This window comes from Hoplias malabaricus, chromosome 3 (assembly GCF_029633855.1).
Source record: "Hoplias malabaricus isolate fHopMal1 chromosome 3, fHopMal1.hap1, whole genome shotgun sequence".
Lineage (NCBI taxonomy): Eukaryota > Metazoa > Chordata > Actinopteri > Characiformes > Erythrinidae > Hoplias > Hoplias malabaricus.
In genome coordinates this window covers 58617539-58637660 of record NC_089802.1, presented here as the reverse complement: position 1 = coordinate 58637660, position 20122 = coordinate 58617539, and the positions used below count along the sequence as shown (strand labels likewise).

The 20122-nt window shown below is 37.8% G+C and overlaps 1 protein-coding gene across 1 annotated transcript in view; it reads right to left on the bottom strand.

The window, feature by feature from the left end:
• Window positions 1-20122, bottom strand: part of lrrc7 (leucine rich repeat containing 7) — a 182785-nt gene that overhangs the window by 130209 nt on the left and 32454 nt on the right. Inside the window, exon 2 of the mRNA XM_066665951.1 lies at window positions 18341-18620. The gene's annotated coding sequence lies outside the window, so the exon portion shown is untranslated. The remainder of the gene's footprint in view (window positions 1-18340; window positions 18621-20122) is intronic.

Genomic DNA, 20122 nt, shown 5'->3' with positions numbered 1-20122 from the left:
CGTAGATGAACAGTTTCTTTGGATTGGTCGTCCTGGGCCAGTTGAATGGCCCCAAGGTCTCCCGATCTGACCCCCTTAGACTTTTATCTTTGGGGTCATCCGAAGGCAATTGTCTATGCTGTGAAGATATAAGATGTGCAGCACCTGAAACTACGGATACTGGAAGCCTGTGCTAGCATTTCTCCTGCGGTGTTGCTATCAGTGTGTGAAGAGTGGGAGAAGAGGGTTGCATTGACAATCCAACACAATGGGCAGCACTTTGAACACATTTTATAAGTGGTCAGAAACTTGTAAATAACTAATGAAAGAATAAAGTTATGTTAAAACCAAGCACACCATTGTATTTCTTCTGAAATTCCCAATACGTTTGATGTGTCACATGCCCCTCTTTCCATTGAAAAAACAAAAGTTGGATCCAAAATGGCCAGCTTCAAAATGGCCACCATGGTCATCACCCATCTTGAAAAGTTTTCCCTCCTCCCATATACTAATGTGCCCATTTTATTAAGGTGTATCCATATAAATGGCCCACCCTGTATATATATATATATATATATATATATATATATATATATATATATATATATATATATATATATATATATATATATATAATAAACATAGAATTCAATATCTATGAGATTAAAGTCACTTTTATGATCCAAATTTACTCATTTAATATCAATACTCCACCCCAAAATAGTTCTCATGGCGAAACACAATAAAGTGCCATGGAAATGCTCCAAAACCATTACAGAAGATTAAAGAATGCCTTGGAAGCAAAGATGTGTCACAAATGACTGGTCATATAGTGTATAGTTAATGTCCTTTATGCTCTGGTAAAGTATAGTAAAAACCTAGGAATATGTTTATATGTTGCCAATGCTATACACACACTCAGAAGGTGATTAACGACTGCTGTGACAGCAGAGTGATTCTCATGCAGAAGTCTGCCATTAAGCTTTCATTCACTGCATCTCTTACTCATTAAAGAAACTAATGAAGCCCCCAAAGTGCACCCAGATATGACCTTGCTTTGGATGTGGTTTATAAAAGGGTACCACATTCTCTTATACATATAATGAAATAAGGCAAACAGGCAAAAACCAAAAAAAAAAAAAATTCCAATACCTAGACTAAATGAGAGAGGCACAGTCCTTAAACAGACAGGGGACAAAACAAGAGGACAGAAACAACAGAACAAAAGCAAGTTAAAAAATCAGTAAAAACCAGAAAACACACTCAGTAAGACTTGGAATAAAAAAATACTTCAAAAAAAGTTTAAATAGTCTGAGAAACAGGATTTGTGAAGCAATAGTTGGGTGAGAAGGAACAGTGCACTGTCATGTAATCAATGCTTGAAATCTGGTAATTGTAGTCAACCCCACCAGGTTTTGCTCTGGATATGGAGGAGCTGGCAGGAGTTGTGACATAGAGACTCAGAAGTGGAGGCTGGAAAATTCTAAATTCTAAAGTTTTCCTCTAGTTTTCTGACTTAGGCAGACAAAACCGAACTGTTCACTGATCCCAAAATTAATGAGCTAATGCACTGAAAATTTTTTTATACATAATATGTCCCCTTTAAAAGGCATTTCAGTGACACTATCCTGCCTTTGAATGACTTGCAGCCAGATGCTAGATTAGTTTTGGATCAAAAACACTAATTCATCCCAAAGGTGTTGTAACAGGCTTCAGGTCTCCAGAGAACTCAGCTCAATTGCTCCATAGCTCAGAGCTAGAAAGGCTTATATCCCTCTCTTGGATACCAGGCCTTATATGGCTTGGAGATTATTAGCCTTTAACAAAGAAATATTGGCTCTGAATCAGTGTCAAGTACATAAAACTTTAATATTTTTATCAAAATGCTGGAAGTGTTATTGTATTAAATTCACACGGTACATATGCAATAAATGATGTACGTAATCTCATACATCCTGTAAATAACTGCATCTTCAGTGGAAATCTGAACACTATAACCCAACATTCATCCTTGGCTTTCCCATGGGCACTTTGTTACCATGGTAACCTCATCCTGTTCTCTTTCTGTGTGGCTGAGTGCGAAGGAGATAAAGTGCCCGAAGAGGAAGTGGATGGCACCTGTTCCACATTCTTCAGGTAAGCCAAATAATGACAAAGGGACAAACACAACATGTGCTGCTTGTCACGGCCGACGGAGCTTTATCCTACATAAATCATAATTTCCATCAGGGTAAATAAACTGACAAACAAAATACAGGAATTACGGTAGATATGTCTGTGACATCATTACAGCTGAATAATGGTAGCCATCTTTGGCTTATAATAATATACAAGATTTATGTCATTGTACCTCACTGGGTCAATATATTTGACAGGGCTTGTGCTAATAATGTATATGTTTTATAAGGAGTATGCTAAAAGGAAAAGTCATTATATTAAAATTATACTCTGTATATTTAACCTAGTTGATTAACTAGTTCGGTTCACTGTGGGGCATAACAAATATATGCAATTACATTAGATACATATTAATAGTTCACTGCAAATCACATAACCTGGAATAATGTAGTGGAGGAAATTATTCTTAAACATGACACATGCAATGATGAAAATGGGAAATATATTCTCATCCACAGATTGCAGCATGAGGGAATTTCTCATCAGCACATTCCACGTCTGCTTTGCATTCCATACTTGTTTCACATATTCATTTTAGAAGAATACAATTATGCACTTATTGAAGTCATTAGATAAGAGATTCTCAACCATTTCCACATCAAGGCCCACTTTAGTGTCACAAGAATGAATGAATGAATGAGTAAATGAATGCCCACTGCATGCCAAAAAAAGTTTTGTCTCAGAAATGTCATTGTTATAAAGAGATCAAGTTTTTTCCTGGCAATAAAGTACCATAGAAATGCCATGGAAGCAAAGGTGTGTCACAAATGATTGGTCATATAGTGTATATTTAATGAATGTCCTTTATGCTCTGGTAAGGTATAGTAAAAACCTAGGAATATGTTTATATGTTGCCAATGCTATACACACACTCAGAAGGTGATAAACGACTGCTGTGACAGCAGAGTGATTCTTATGCAGAAGTCTGTCATTAAGCTTTCATTCACTGCGTCTCTTACTCATTAAAGAAACTAGTGAAGCCCCTGCAGTGCACCCAGATATAGACAGGCAGGAGGTGAAAGCACATTGAAAGTTCTCACTGGTTTCAGAAGATTTCACACAAACACTTGCCTCCATTTGGATATGGGTTGAAAATACATGCCTAGAAGTCCAAGAAAGTAAAAATAATAATAAGCCAGCTCCCTCTCTCCCTATTAGTCAACATGTCTCCAACAAAAACATCTCAAAAACCATGTGAGAGATATTAACTCAATTACAAATGAACATTTTGACATTTTATATTTTATTTTTTTAATGATTTTTCAAAAATGTTTTAAAACATTTTAAAATCACACAACTCTACAGTGTGCACTCATTCAGCAACAAAATGGATTAACTGAAAGTGCTGGTAAAATTGACAGAGGACTTTTCTACAACTAGCTAAAGTCCGCTTTTTGAATCAGCATTGTCTCTCTTTGTAGTCCCCCTTTTTTGTGTACTTCTTCTCTTTTTTCTTCTCTTCTTTTCTCCTGTTTCTTCTATTTGTCCTTTCCTACTATTTTTCCCACTATTGTTAATTATTGTATATTTTCCTTTATTCTGTATACTCTGATATTCTAATCTATTGTTGTACATAATAAAATATAAAACATAAAAACAAAAAAGGAGAAAAATTTGTTTACTTTTGACTTTGAGCTACCTGTACAGATAGGAACACAACCCTGCTCTCTGTCAGGAAAAAAAGGTGGAGACTATGGTTTTAAATTAATCACAGGTTAATGTTTTAGTTTAGAAACACTAATCCATCCATCCATCCATCCATTATCTGTAACCGCTTATCCAATTTAGGGTCGTGGGGGGTCCAGAGCCTACCTGGAATCATCGGGCGCAAGGCGGGAATACACCCTGGAGGGGACACCAGTCCTTCACAGGGCAACACACACACACACACATTCACGGACACTTTCGAGTCGCCAATCCACCTGCAACGTGTGTTTTTGGACTGTGGGAGGAAACCGGAGCACCCAGAGGAAACCCACGCGGACACGGGGAGAATACACCAACTCCTCACAGACAGTCACCCGGAGCGGGAATCAAACCCACAACCTCCAGGCCCCTGGAGCTGTGTGACTGTGACACTACCTGCTGCCCCAGAAACACTAATCATTAACTACAAAATATTTTATAATAACTCTATATTTCTAGTCAAAGCCTATGGTCCTGCCACTTACACAGTATACTTCTGCACAACAACAGCTGGCTGACCAGAGGATAGGATTAAAGGAGACTTCAACAAAACCAATATGAATGTCCAATATTCCAAAATATAAACAACTGATGAACTGCCACTGAAGACAAAAAACTGCACAACTGCTATAGAAAAAGACATTTATCACGTGACCTCTCACACTATCATAAACGCTCAAGCTTAAAACAATGAAGAATCAGCGAGAACATGGTCTTTTGATGCTACTGAAGATTTGCTGGAACCAGCAGGGACTGCTTCAAATCTGCAAACAACAATGACTTTTAAATATGACTCAGGAATTAACATTCCAAATGAGTACCCTGGTCAGATTAATGACAATAATGAGTCCACATAAAGTAGGGATGGGCAATTAACCGAAATCAACATTCAGAACTTCTAATCGACATAATCTTGTCTATACCAATACTTTTTTTTCTGTTATGTCCTCACTGTGTGTTCATGTACTGTCCATTTAAAACCACGCTACCAGGCTGTAGTCACGTGATTCTGTCCCTGTCTGCCACATGGAAGCAACCTAAACGCAGAGGCTGACAAAGCGATTCAAGCAGCTCATACCAAAGAAAAACACAGCGTCTGTAGTTTGGATGTGTTGTGTTTTGACTTCAATTAAGACGATACTGAATAAAAAGAAGTCAAATGTAAACACTGAGAAAAAAAAAACAGATTCAGTGACCAAAGCACAAAAACACACCAAATATAAAGAGTGCTAAAAAACAAGAGAGGAACAAGCTCCCAGCAACATTAGAAAAAAAAAACATATTTAATACTGGAGCATATTTACAGTAAAAGCCTTGACACTGATTAATGAGGGTCAGAAATACAAAAACAAAATAATCGTTCATTAATCATAATCATGGTAAAATGTACAATTAATCGTGATTATTGATTTGGAGCTGAACACACAAAAACTCTGGCGATGACATATGAAGTCAGAAGGAAATCCAACTCACTGCTTCCAATGGCAGTATGTGGCTCCACATTTGGCAGAGCAGAATTTTACCAATTCTTGGCCAGCAATATTCAGTGTGACCTAAAATGGAATGGAATCCACCATCACAGTCTCCATCTGTGTGGTTTGAATCTGCATCTGCACAAACCAAACGTAAGCAGCATGTTGTGCACTGTCTGACCTTTCACATCCTGGTCACTTTCTTGTCTAGTGAGAGACATACAGACCAACTGACACGTCTGCAGCTTTTTCCCCACAGGTCATAATTCTCCTAAATAAATACCTCTCTCATCCCTCTCTGAAAATTTGCACAGGCACATGTATTGCATATACTGCACCGCAGTTTACAGCATTCACTGCTGGTCCTCTATAGGTTTCAACCCTGTTGATTATGAGCTGCTTCCCAAATCCCTTCTGTAGTAAGTGCATTTACACAACATATTGCAATACACATATATATCATAATACATACTGCAATGTTAAATTCTTGCAGATTGTGTACTCTGTATCATATGTATATAGGGTAAGATGAGCCCCAGCCATCATGAACTCCACTGTGGCATGCAAATTTAAGTTCACTGGAGAACAGAGCCACTCTGACTGGAATGAACACCCAATCCACCTTCCATTTCTTCATATCCAGCACAGACTAAATATACAATAATATTCTCTGTTTAATATCACCCAGTTCCACCCAGTTTTTAAGATTATATATGGAGTTTGATCTTACTCAAGTCTGCTGATTGGCTGTTGAAATAAATTCAGTGTGCATGTTATTAATATCAGTGTTTCTTTCATTGTGTGTCGTGCTCCTCTGATCACTCTGCTATCTGTTGCAGTGTATGATATTACTCCTTTTTTTTTTTTTACATTCAAAAGATCAAGTGCTGATGTTGGGTGATTAGCTGAGACACTTGAAATCTTCCTAAATGTCACTCCAGAGCTCAGTGATGATGGATTTAATATCCCTCTATCCTGGGCAAAATGGCATTAAACTTATGTGCAGCTCCTCCAGGGCTTACTATTCATTTAATGCTTTTCTATGAAGATTTTATAAAGCTGTTCATGAACAACTGAATGTATGTGTCCACAGTGGGTGCATCTTCAAGTTCTAATAAGTTTTAATAAATGTCTAAAAGTTTGAATATATAGTACATCGTTCAGAGACTGGTATTAAATTATGGGTATTAGTATTTATAATAATATATTTTTTTAAATTTCTCAAATGATACTCAACCTTTGGCCCAGCTACATAATAGCACTTTAATTTCAATGCACTGGAATAATGTTCTACTCTATTGAGGTCTGTACAGTAAGCCAGTAAGCTTAATTTTTTGGGTAATATTCTGCCTAGTTTTACTAGATATCACTCCACATTAGGAGTCCTTTAATTCCACAACATACTTCTCTGAACCTACTTCTCTGGGATCTTGCAAAAGGCCATATTAATTTGAATGAACAAAAATATTTAGCATGTCTTTGGATATCTTGGCTTATCTCACCTCGTCTGAGGCAGACTTGTTAATCACTTGTCTGTCTGCCAGGGCAATTCTATTTGGCAAAGCCATGCTTAAAGTTTTCCAATCCAGTCTCTGGGGTGCTCCAAAAAAGTCACGGTCTCCCTGCTCTTTTGCTATTGTTTAATCATCAGATGGAAGTCATTCGATTCAGATAAAAGCTCTGCCTGCTTAAAATTCAATTGCATTTTAAAACACCAAGCCAAATAGCTTCTATTATTAGATTAAGTCATTAAAAGCAAATAACAGTGGACCACCATAAGAAAGTACCAGCAGACATTACAAAAGGTCAGCCTTTAATAAAAGTACAATATTGGAAAGTGATGTCTAGTACTACTGACTTGTGTAGCGCAGTCCAATAAAAAATGTTAATATTTAACAACAAATCCACCACTCATTCCCTCAGTGGCTGGGAACTGCAGTCTATTGATGTGCTCTTTAATAATTTAACAGTCAGATGTTCCCCGAAATACATGATCAGTGAGTCAATAAATAAGCCTTAGCACTGCTTAATAAAGTAGACATGCTTCAGTACAGCAGTTAGTCTGTTCAAGATATCGTAAAATAAAACCCATAAATTATAGGCAAATGCCACCCACCACTTTCTGTCCAAATTTCTGTATGATTAAAAATATATTTATTATAAAATGGAAAGACATTAAGAGTGATATGTAATGCTCCACTACAGAGAATCAAATAAAACAAGTGAAAAATGTTCACACTGTTCACACAGATGTCTGCAATGTACATCACAAAATATATAACATTAAACAGACAAATAAACTGCACGTCTGGTTAATTTTCAGGTATAACTTTTACTTATAAAGAGTACATATAAAAATGCAGACACAGCAGGCAGATTGTGGTTTTAGAAAATGTGATGTATATTAAATGAAAGGATTTGTGTTGTATCCCTGGGCAATTTCACTGTAAAGAAGCCGAGTTTGTAAGTTTGTCTAAAATGAATCACTGCACATCTAAACACTGCATGACTTTGTTTACTAAGATTAATACCTATATTGAAATTAAATTAACTTAATGTTTACTGTTGTTGAACAGTTTAAATAAATTTGACCCCTGCATTTAATGCCATTTAAAACACACACACACACACACACACACACACACACACACACACACACTCACAAAATGATGTTTAAGGACAGTAACAACACATCTGGAGCAGTGGGCAGCCACCCTCAGCAGCTGGGGAGCATTTGGAGGGTAGGTGCAACTCAGCCATGGATTGAAGGAGGAGGCAGTGCTGTTCCTTCAGTTCCACCACCTCCAAATTTCCTGCCGATCGCAGGGAATGAACTGGTGACCTTCTGTCAAAAGTCCAGCTGACTAAAATTTGAGCCAAAACTGCTCCTTTCCAAGGGGCAGTATGAATAATAGTATAAGTAGTAGTAGTTGTATTAGTAGTCTTATGAATAGTAATAGTATGAGTAGCAGTAGTAGTAGTACTAGTGTTGGTATGAGTAGTGGTAGTAGTAGTAGTAGTAATAGTAGTAGTTGTATTTTTGCTGACCTCAAGCAGCCTTTATTTACTCCATTACTTGAAATATTTAGATCTTTTTCAGCTACATGTGCACATGCACTAAACTACTAGATTCTGAACACTTTCGAACATCCTGTTGTGCTTTTGTGGATTTTATTATATGTAATTATTATATGTAACATGAAGAAGCATCACATCCACTAGCATTAGTATCTAGGGGATGCTAAAAGCCATCAGTGTGATTTTTTGTAACATTGAACTTGACCACAACAGTAAATTGTGCTATACACTATATACAACTGAGAGACATCAATGTGTGAAATGACCTACACCTAACCAGTAGGGGTTGCTGTAGCCATTTATGATCTGATCAGCATCTAGCTACACCTGACAACTAAGATTCCTCATTGGTCCTAGCCCATGAGTACCCAAAACACCCAGTACATTGCTAGCTCTTCACAGGGGTCATAACGTAGGCACCTCCCCTCATCACTGTTTCACTGAATTAAGCCCATAACACCTTCGGAAGGCTCAACGGAGAGGTCTGGTGTCCAATACCCACCCCTAAAATTCTCTGAACCATAAATCCACACTGGCCTTCCTGGTGGCTAAGGTTGTAGCAAGCCCCACTCACTGTTTATGCATGCTCAGTGCCATCAGTTATATTTGGACTATATGCACTATATGAACAATTTCACTATCAAAAACTAAAAAATCATCCACACAGTTATAAAATTCATTTCCTCAACATTTGCTAGCCCTCCACTTTCTTTGCATGCTGATTCAATGCCTCACTATCATTAAATGCGTAAAAAGAAAAGTGGCTCGGTCAGACATGCTAAGCTTTTTCTCTCTGCTCTCAGCAGAAAATAAAGAGCTAAGAGAACTTTCAAAATAAAGTTCTTTTTTGCTGTCAAAAAACATCAGGGCAAGACTAAAAGTTTGCCAGAAAGCACATACACAAAGACCAGGACTTCTGGAACAATGTGCTTTGGACAGATGAATCCAAAGCGGAAATATTTGGGCACAGTAACAGAAGACAATAACAGTGGACCATGGAACATGACCTTGACCCAAAACATTCCAGTAAATTCCAGTGGCTCAAAAGTAAGAAATGTAGAGTTCTGGAATGGCCAAATCAGAGCCTGGATTTTAATCCTACTGAAACGCTGTGGGGTGATCTGTGCATTCAAGAAACCCATCAAATATAACACACAGCTGAAAGAATTCTTCATGGAGGAATGGGAAAAAACACCTCCCAGTTGATGTCGGAGACTGGTAGATGGTTACAGGAAACATCTAATTGAGTTTATTTCAGCCAAAGGGGGAATACCAGTTATTCATTACATTTTGCAACTTATTTTTAAAAATACTTTCTTCAGTTTTATTTGTTTAGTTATATAAGCTCCATTTCTCAGTATTGTTCAAATGAAGCTTAAATGTTTATATGTTTAAATATGTTCAAAAAGACAATGATTTTCATGGAGTGTCCTTACCTTTTTACATGACTGTATATTTGCTGTTTCATATTATTTAGGTAAGAACCAACTCTAAATTTGGGAGACTGCTAAATGCATGAAAATAAACACAGACTGTACATGCTACAAAACTAAACAACTCGAGTTACATATGAGTTTCTGTTATAATTCAAACAACAAATAAAAACTTACAAACAGGTTACACTTCAGCTAAGTACAAACATCACAATTTCAGCTACGCACAGTTATTTTTCTCCTCCGCCATAGTTGTAGTTTTTTTAAATTTACTATTTGAATGAAGTGAAATGAATTTTCAGCCAAGTTAAATTTTTCAGAAAGCCTAGACAGCAAGAAAACAACAAATTATTTTTACATTGTATATAAAAAACAAAATTCCTGCCTTGCACCCAATGATCTCAGGTAGCCTCTGGACCCACCGCAACCCTAAACTGGATAGGCGGTTACAGATAACGAATGAATGAACGAATGAATGAATGAACGAATTAATAAAATACAAAGTGAGTTAAACACTGGCTAAATGTTGTTATATTAAAAGCTAAGTTAGAGTCATAAACTGAAAACTTGTTAAAAAAAAATGGGGTAAATAACACAAAAAGTACAAACTAATGGGCTTGAATAGCCAGGGCTTGATTTTAGATTCAATTTTTGCAATAAAATCTATGCATTTACTGAACAATAAGTTTTAGGATGTAAGGCTGTTAATCTAAAATGTTTGTTCCAAAAGATTACATCATAAATTGGTTTTGGCTCAGGGTAAAATGGCAGGATTGTACTCAAAACGGCTTTGGGACCTGTCTGTAAGTAATCTAGGGATGTTTGTCATGTGTTATTGTGCATTATATAGTGTAATGTAAAAGTTTGATAAGCATTTGTGTGGTGCACCAGGTGATCTAATCACTGGCTGGAAGTGTGTGAGAGAAGCTGAGGATCCCTTCACTGTGAAAGAGACCCATCAGGGGGCTCAGACTGCCAGCCTGCTGCCAGCCTGCTATAATTAAGCCTGGTTTGAATTGCAGCTCTAAAGGGCTTTATCCCACAGCAGCCGAGCAAGACACTGCCAAGCGTAGCATGGTAATGGGACAGCAGAACCTTTCCATAAGACAAGGTGTTGATATGAGGATACAGTGAGAGTTCTGTATTACAGGCTGCCACAAAGAAAATAAACTGACAGCATGGTTTACAGCATTATGGATTCACATCAATGCAGTCACAAACACACCTGCATCTAGACTGTTTAACCACAATATGTTTATGTTCTGAAGAATATATAAAGTGCAAATATCAAAAGTATGATGAAACACATGGTTTCTGGCTCAGGATTCTGGCATATCATCCACACTGATTGCATTTTATTTTTATTTTTTTTACCTGAAATCCAATTATGACATTTGTATGTTCATAAAAATTGTGATACATTTTAGATGACCATATTACAACATCTCACTATCCATTACAATTTAACAGGCTTTACTTTTTAACACTTTGCCTTTACAACTGCAATGCACTATATGGCCAAATGTTTGTTGACAACACTTAATCCAACGGGTCTTCTCCTCTTATATTAGGAAGGCCTTAGACTAGATGTTGGAACATTTCTCTGAGAATTTGGCAGCATTCAGCCATAGCAGCTTCTGTGAGGTCAGGTGATGTTGCATGATTAATTCTGGATTACATAAGCCACTCCAATGCTTCCCAAAGCTATTTAGGCCTAGATGGTTTACCATCTACATCAAAAGAACTGGGGACTTTAGCCTCATGTGCAGCTGCTCCACAGCTTTACAAGGCTCAACATTTTGGTCTACTTGTTGAATCTTAAAATTTGGCCTTTTATATTTACCAGTGAAGTGGAACACTGATTTTGTGCCATGGATGTCTGTGAGGTGGCTGCTTCAGAAAATATTTGAGAAACTGTTGTTTCAGAAACGGATTAAGCTTGTAATGGATAACACTGTGGGGTACATTCAAATGACCCTGTTCTCAGTAGAAGTACAAGTACTGGTGCCAGAAAGGCCAAATTCTTGAGAAGCACACACACCAGGAGTTCAGTGACAGCTGGATTTGGTACAATTTCTCTGTGCAGTGGAGTGAATCAGATTGACTGCAACATATGAAAAAAGAGCAGAGTAAATTTCGGCTCATTAAGTCTCTGCTATTATTTCATCAGCGGTAGAAAAACACTGACATGTATTTGAACACATTCCCCCTGCATCAAATTTCACTGGCTGATAACACAGTCACAACACAACATCTATGAAGGACAGTAGGTCTAAAATGGCTGTGAGGCTTGGACTTCATTTCCCATAGTTCCCTAGAAAATCACTTGATCAATTAAGCCACAGTTTCCAAGTTACCATTTCAGAGGGCTCCAGGTAGGTCAAATAGAGTGACAGCCAGCAGCAGCTGTGCCAGACTGAACAACACTCTGCAGGGCACTGTTATATTTGGATTTGGAAGACTGTAATTTGAAGTTAAGCCAATGCTATGTTTTCAGTTTAGCTACAATCTGTTTAAGGCAGGTGTAAAAAAAATGTTCCTTTTTATGGATTCCAACATGGCCTTTATTTCACATTCAACATAAAATAAAATGGTGTACTCTTTCCCCTCAGTTGTGTTATCTGAATTTGCAGAGGGAAACAAAATCTAGTCATATGTCACATACCTAGGGTATAGTATTCAGTTTGCATCATGTAGTAGAGAGATTTTAAATAAATAGGAAAGTGATTAAGAGGGCCCTAAAAGCCTTGTTCTGCCACAGAGACTGAGTAGGAGTCAGAGAGAAGGACTGACTAAAGGAACTAACGCCACACCACCTACCATATTCACTCTTCAGGGACTCCAGGCTTTTTCTCCTCGTGAGCTCTGCTGCAGCGAAGCTATGCTCCATCTGTCGCTGTTGCCATGGCAACAAGTCCCATTGATCTACATAAAACCACAGAGGGAGATCTTCTGGTCTGATATATTAGCATGAGTCAACGGCATCTCCGTCTTGGCTAACCAGTGGAGAGTCGTTATACAGAAATGTGACTGACCATAATTAGCCTGACCTCTAAAAGCAACCTAGAGCAGCTATGATTAAACGTGATCACATTAGACACTCTGCACAGCAATTAACAATGTCTAGAACCAGACTGAGTTGTATTGTAAAACACATGGGTTCTCTGAGTTTAACACTTTACTGTGGAGAACATTCCAGTAGGATTACCAACCATAATGAAGTTTTAGCATCACATCTAAGGCTATATAAGATGCACTGTATGTCAAAGATTTGTACAAATCAGCTGTTTAAGGTGCACCCATTTTGGAAATACAGTATATGTTCAGTTACTGTTTGTAAAACACATACAAAAATGCATGAAATGAAACAGGACAGTCTGGAGCAGCAATACATCAGCTTAAAGGTCACCATGCTTCATGCCAAGCGTAGGGCAGAAGGGTTTAAAACACTCAGCATTGGGCTGTGGAGCAGTGAAACTATGTTCTGTAGAGTGACAGTTCTGTTTAAATTATTTTTATTTTTCACATTTTTCTTTTTTATTTATAGTTATAGTGGTGTTTGTGATCTACAGCTAATCACTGAACATCATTATCTGATTTCAATAACGTTTACAGAAACATCAAATGTTCAGTCATTTTGCCTTAGGTCAGCTACAAAGCATATATGCTGGATAAATGATGTCTGTAAAAATCTGGAGTTTGGACACTGAGGCATATCAAAAAGCCCTTCACTGAAATTATTCGTGTGCCACACCCATCACGGCTGGTAGAATCTGCAGAACATCGCAGCAGGAACTTGATTTCAAAAGAAGAATAGTCCCCTTAGGCTCTCTTCAGCTCCATGAAAATCATACGTTTAGGCAGTCTAGGCTGTGTCCACAGAGAACACAGACTAGAAAAGGCCTGTAGGAGTGCTATGCAACTGATGTGAGGAGACCTCAGTGAAGAAGAGAGCTTGTAGAAAAGCTTAACTAAGCTCTGAAGTAATTGATATGATCCTTTGTGTAACAGGCAAATCAGGGCATAATGAACTGCAGTAGACTTAATGGTAGAAATTTTACTTGAAAATATTATTACATTGTGGTGTTCAATAATCTGGGTGCTTATTAATATGTAAACCTTAATAAAGTGTGTGAGTGACTGTTTAATGTGTGTAAGGTTTTCTGATGTACATATGCCTTCTAAAGGGGGTGTTCATACACTTAAAAATAAAGGTGCAACAAAGGGTTGTTTGAGCAATGTCATAGATGAACCATTATTGGTTCCATAAGAACCAAGTTTTGTTTAAGAGATTATAAAGTTTAAAAATCCACCAATTGATTGTAAGGTTCTTTAAACATTTAAATGTATTCGCAAAATTGTTATTTATGGAACCAAAAGTAGTTTTTCTATGGCATTGCTCAAATAACCTTTTGTAGCACAAGGGTGTACCTTCTGGCCAGTGATTCTGAGTAGGCTCTGGATCCACTGCAAACATGAACAAGATGAAGCAGTTAATGAATGAATAAGTATTCGATAATATGACTTCTTGTGGAGACACCAGGAGGCTAAGAATGAGCTCCATAAGCTTTGATAATTGGTACCAAGTGTCTAAACAAATGGCCTTTCAGTGCATTAACTCTAATCATTAGCCAATCATTATAGTGGACTCAGTGCTTCATTCTTATTGTGGTCTCTTAAGGAGGACTTATCTGCTAATACTTGGTACAGCACTCCCAGCAGAATCTCTGTGAACAGAGTATTACTTTTCCTGTTTGTTAATTATTAGGATTATTAGCACAGGATAATGTCCTGAATGCACGTTGCTGTGATCCTTATTCGTAAATCAACCCTCTATATCAGCAGTGGAGACTACACAGTGTCATGAACCAAGGAAGAATTTCCCCAGGCATCTGAAATGTTTTGCTAGATTTCTTTAATTGTGGGAATCGATGAAATTCCAAAAATTATTTCTCTGCTGGTGGAAAAAGAGGTTGGATTAACCTGAATTTCATCTAAAACTCAGCATGGGGCAGTCAGATATATCAAAAGAAATATGGCTAGCTAGCATGATTATGTCCTGATTATAATATATCACAACGTTTTGTCAAATCCTATTTAAAAATGTCATTGCTGACTGGAAAGCTTGGCTATCCTACTACAGCAGACAAAACAGGCTAATATCTGGGCAAAAAAAAAGTTAGTTTGTAGAAAGTTGATCTATTGACTTGATGTATTGCCAGATTTTCTGCTTTTCTCCAAAAGGAGACAAGGTTATGTCTCTGTGTAATGAGAGAATTCAGGTAGAGTTTAAAATTTAAAAAAACTGGAAAGGTTGCATGAGATGAAGATCTCAATCCAGCATCAGTCCTGGTTTGTAACAGCAAAGATTTTCAAATAACAACACAAAAACAGATTGTGGCTATACTTTTGGTATAACTGAGTGTCATTCCCATCACACTCTGTGACAAGACATACAGCTATAACCTGATTGACAACCATCCCAGAATATTTATTTGTAAATATCTCCATGGGGAAAAAAGCATTACCTAATTATGCATGCAGAATTATCTGCACTCAGACAGTAATACTGTGGTGAAACCTGAGGCGGGTATTGAGACACAGTCATACTGCCAACAATACTGTCAAGAGCGAGAAGAGAGGGAGATAAATAGAACTGAGAGGCTTCCTTTAATTACAATAAACACATGGCACTATATCACAATTCACACTTTGCTCAATCAGACAAACTGCCCTCTAGTATGAAAAAGACTCAGTTTACAAGCCCATTAAGGCTTACATGTCAAAATGCACAACATTAACAAAACACAGTCGCATTAAATCCATCTCTACAAGGAGCTTTTAGGACAACAATTGGCAGAAATGTGAGGTGTGTTGTGCTCAGTGCCGCACAGCTCTCTTCCTGTGAGTGAGAGGGCAGTGTAAATTCGCTGTCCTCACCCTCCGCTGTTCTCCCTGAAGGCTGAGGAGAAGGTGCTAATGAGAACACCTGGGCAAATCGCTGAGAGCGAGAAGTGTTCCTGAAACCGTCCATTACCACACAGCTCACTTATGTAGATTACACAAACCTGTTCCAGGAACCTGAATCGACAAGACTCTACAGCAACTTGATGCTAAACATTGCATTTCTGCTGACGTCAATGACTGAATTAACATTCTGTCACATCAATGACCCATCAGGAAGATCCTGTCTCAGCCTTATGGACAATGTTGAGCTGCTGTGTTGAGAATAGGTAATTAATAACCAAAAGAATTCTGGTTCACATGTTTTATGTTCATGCATATTGCTGTCGTTTGAACCGAAGCAGCTAGTGTTGCTGTCACACAGCTCCAGGGTCCTGGGGTTGTGGGTTCGAATGCCACTCTGGGTGACTCTGGTCTGTGAGAAGTTTGGTGTGTTCTCCCTGTGATGCCGTGGGTTTCCTCCAAGTGCTCCTGTTTCCTCCCACGGTCCCAAAACACACATTAGTAGGTGGATTGGTGACTCCAAAGTGTCCATAGGTGTGAGTGAGTGTCACCCTGTGAAGGACTGGCACCCCCTCAAGGGTGTGTTCATTCTTGCCTTGATTCCGGGTAGGTTCCAGACCCACTGCGACTCTGAATTGGATAAGTGGTTACAGACAATGAATGAAATGGATGAATATTTTAATGCCCATGTTGAATTTTGTTACCTCTTTTTGCTAGGACTTGTTGAGGCAAAATTTATGGGTAGAGCTTGAAAAAGTGCATTGGTCAAATGTAACTGTCAAAAATATTGTCATCATACCTCAGTCTGATCACAATTTCTAAAACCAACAAGGGAGAATCACCATCCTCTGACTCTACATGTAACATCTAATGAAAACAAAAAGATAAATCAGTACCTGAATCTTCTACATTGTTGTTTTCTTTGGTGTTAACAAAACTGGACTGAGTTTAGAAACTGGACCATGGCAAATATGACCTATGGTATGTGTACTCAGTAAAATGGCCATTGAACTGGCAACTCTGTATAAGAAATTAAATAAGCATCTCTGGCCTGAAAATAACTGAGATCATTGTAAAATACAACTGTAAAATATAATAAAAGAATCTGTGATTTGTTAAATATAACATTCTTTCTTGGAAAGTCTAAGGCTATTTCAGCAAGTATACAGTAATACCAGGCTTCATTTTGCATGCATACTACAAAATCATGCCTTCAACTTCTCAGACAGAGCATGCCGGTCATGACGGTCATCGTGAAGAGAACAATCAAACAGTTTCCATAGACTGTTGAGCAGCTGAAGTTTTGTATCAAGAATGGGCAGTTGAATTTCTCTTGCAAAATTTCAACATTTAGTATCCTCGGTTCCCAAACGATTAAAAAAAAAAGTGATATAACACAGTGGTAAATATGCCTCAACTATTTGGAGTGTATAGGCATCAACTCCATTCATACAGTCAGTCAGTCATTATCTGTAACTGTTTATGCAGTTCAAATTAGTTTATGTTTTAAAAAAAAGTTGCTATTTGTAATCATTGGAAATCATTTCTTGGTATATTTTCAGTTAAACAAAGGTTCATGAGAATGAATAATTCACAGATTCTTGTTTTTATTGCATTGTAAATAGATTCTCTAATTTTCCATAACCAGTGTTTATTACTAATATATAACATTGCCAAAATATAAAAAAGCTAAAATACAATGATAATTTTAACATTTTCTGATTTAGCCAATGATTTTGTTAAACAGTGATGCACATTGTCCCAGTAAAAAGAGACTGTCCCAGAGCAGGCACTGTCACAACAAACATTAGTCATGCTCTACATTGTTGGTGCCCTTGTTACTTCACACCTGAGGCAAAATGTTAAAAGTACCAAAAATGGTGAAACTGTCTTGTGGCAACACAATCTCCTCAGAAAACCTCACTGTTGCTTCTAAAGAGCAAAACAGTTCCAAAACACTGGCAGCTATCCACCAAGAATGACATTTGAAAGCAGCTCTATCAGGGCAAAAAGGCTACCCTGCACTAGAATAAACATTTCAATCCACAGACATCTGTTGCATTCAATAGGAGCTTCCATCCATCTTTACAACCTGTTACTGTATATCTGTACATCCTAACTGTTGGCAGATTATTGCCACCTGCTGCCAATGTCTGGTCTAAGGGCCAGGCCAGACATTTAATGATTGCATTATCTGAACCATATCCAGCCTCATATACACCTCAGTGAGTCCATTTCATGAGTTCACTCATCCTTTCAATAGATCTCTAACACACAAGTAAATTATGGACTCGGCCACACTTAATCAGGGTTAGGCAGATAAAAGGCTGCTGTTATGGGCAAAGAACACAGGCCTTCTGTAGTGTGATACACTGAGATGTGATTTGCAGGGGAAGAAAATCCATAAAATGTGTTTAAGGTTCTTTAACAACTTTTAAATGAATCATAAACAAGGCTCATCATATTGATTGCAGAGAACAGTATTAACAGGATGAGTATTCTTAATAGCAGTAGCATAGCAATAGTTTTCTTGTTTCCTTCACTCACCAAAGTAGAGATGGGATGGCCTTCAGTGTTTGCGGAAGCTTGCACTCCGATAGAGAACCCAGGACAGACAGAGCCTCTGTGGATTAGTACTGCTGGGCAGGAATAGCCATCCGCTTCCTTTGTGTGCATTCACTCTCTTTGACCTGCCACATCTTCAGCCTCCTATCCAAATCCTGCCAGCCACTAGGCTCTGATGAGATGTCCAGTTAGATCATCCATGCCTCCACTCTCAGTCCTGACACTGTGACCAGCACACACGGTCTCTGGAATCCATATGAGTCTGTGAAATGGAGGTTAAAACAACAGGTTATTCTCTTTTTCCTGCACAATGCCCCACTGCTGACATTCACAGAGGGGTCACCACAAAAGAAGTAGAAACGGCAGGCAATAAAAACCACCATCCTTTATTTCTTTAGCAAGGGGTGAAAAAGGCTTGAAAACAATAAGGTTTGGACATAGTATGAAAAGATCCAATTTGCCAGTTCAAGGAGTTCCTGTTCTGTTTAAGGAATGAAAGTCTAGAATGGAAAATGCTCAAAGAAAGTGACGGATTGGTTAATACATTGCATTAATACATTTAATGATGCCAGATTTTTCAAGTTATACTCCTACATGCTTAAAATATTTTATGAACCTGAGACAGACTGTTCTTTTCTTTTCTTTCCAAGAGAAATTACACCAAAGGGCACCTTTGAAGTTTTGCAAATGTTGACCAGTCTGAACACAGTTATTTTTAAACAGAGTTAATATCATTTATTGTTTTCTGTCAGTTATTGGACACTATGAAAAATGAGCATAATACAATACATAGATAAGAAAAATAAGAACAAATGATTGTTAAATAAATAATATGTAAAATCATTGCTATTGAGCAAAAATGTCCTGCTAAAACAGTTAAAAACTGGTCTGATACCAATAGCAGTAAGAAAAGTATATTCCAGCACTGAGCCGTATATTATTTTAAAGATAACACTTTGGTTGCACACTCATAAGACACCAATGAACCATAAAATAATTTTGTATAAGGCCATATTAACTCAACAGCCAGGCAGATAGTTTAGAAATTCAGGACCAATGCTTCAAGGAGTGTGCGTACAACAATAAGTTCAATGTAAGGTCATGCTGTAAAATCATCAACTGACAAAGAGCCCTAGAGTAGGAATACTTTTGTACGCATCTTTCACACTTGATGGCATTTAGATTCAAGGGTTTACAAGGAGAAATCCATAACAAGAGTGCTGTCCACTGGAAAAGAAACCACTGCTCTCCAAGAACTTTACTGCCCACCTAAGAATACCCAGATGAATCACCAAACTACAGAACAATAAACAGTGGACAGATGAACCAGAATATAAACATTCTGTTAAATCAAGCATCACATTTAAACACAAAAAACACAAACGAACATTAAAAACTTTATTTCAGCTATGAAGCATGGTGGAGTGAGTGCAATGGTATGAAGCCAGGGCCTGAAAATACATGTGCAAAAGCACTACTCAAAATGGTTCTGCAGGCACAGCCTTAGAGGCAGAAGTAATGTAAATGGTTGCTAACCAACAGGCAGGGATGAAAGTGATCCATTAAAACAGACTGGGTGGATATTTTCAAATACGGTGCCATAAATCAGTAAATCAGAAAAGCAGGCAAACACAAGGTTCTAGACGGAGCTTAGTATTTGAAAATCTCAACACAGTCCGTTTTAATCAATCACATTCATCACCACCTTTTGGCTGGTAACCATTTACGTTCCTTCTGCTTCAAAAGCAGCACTGCCTCCAGGTA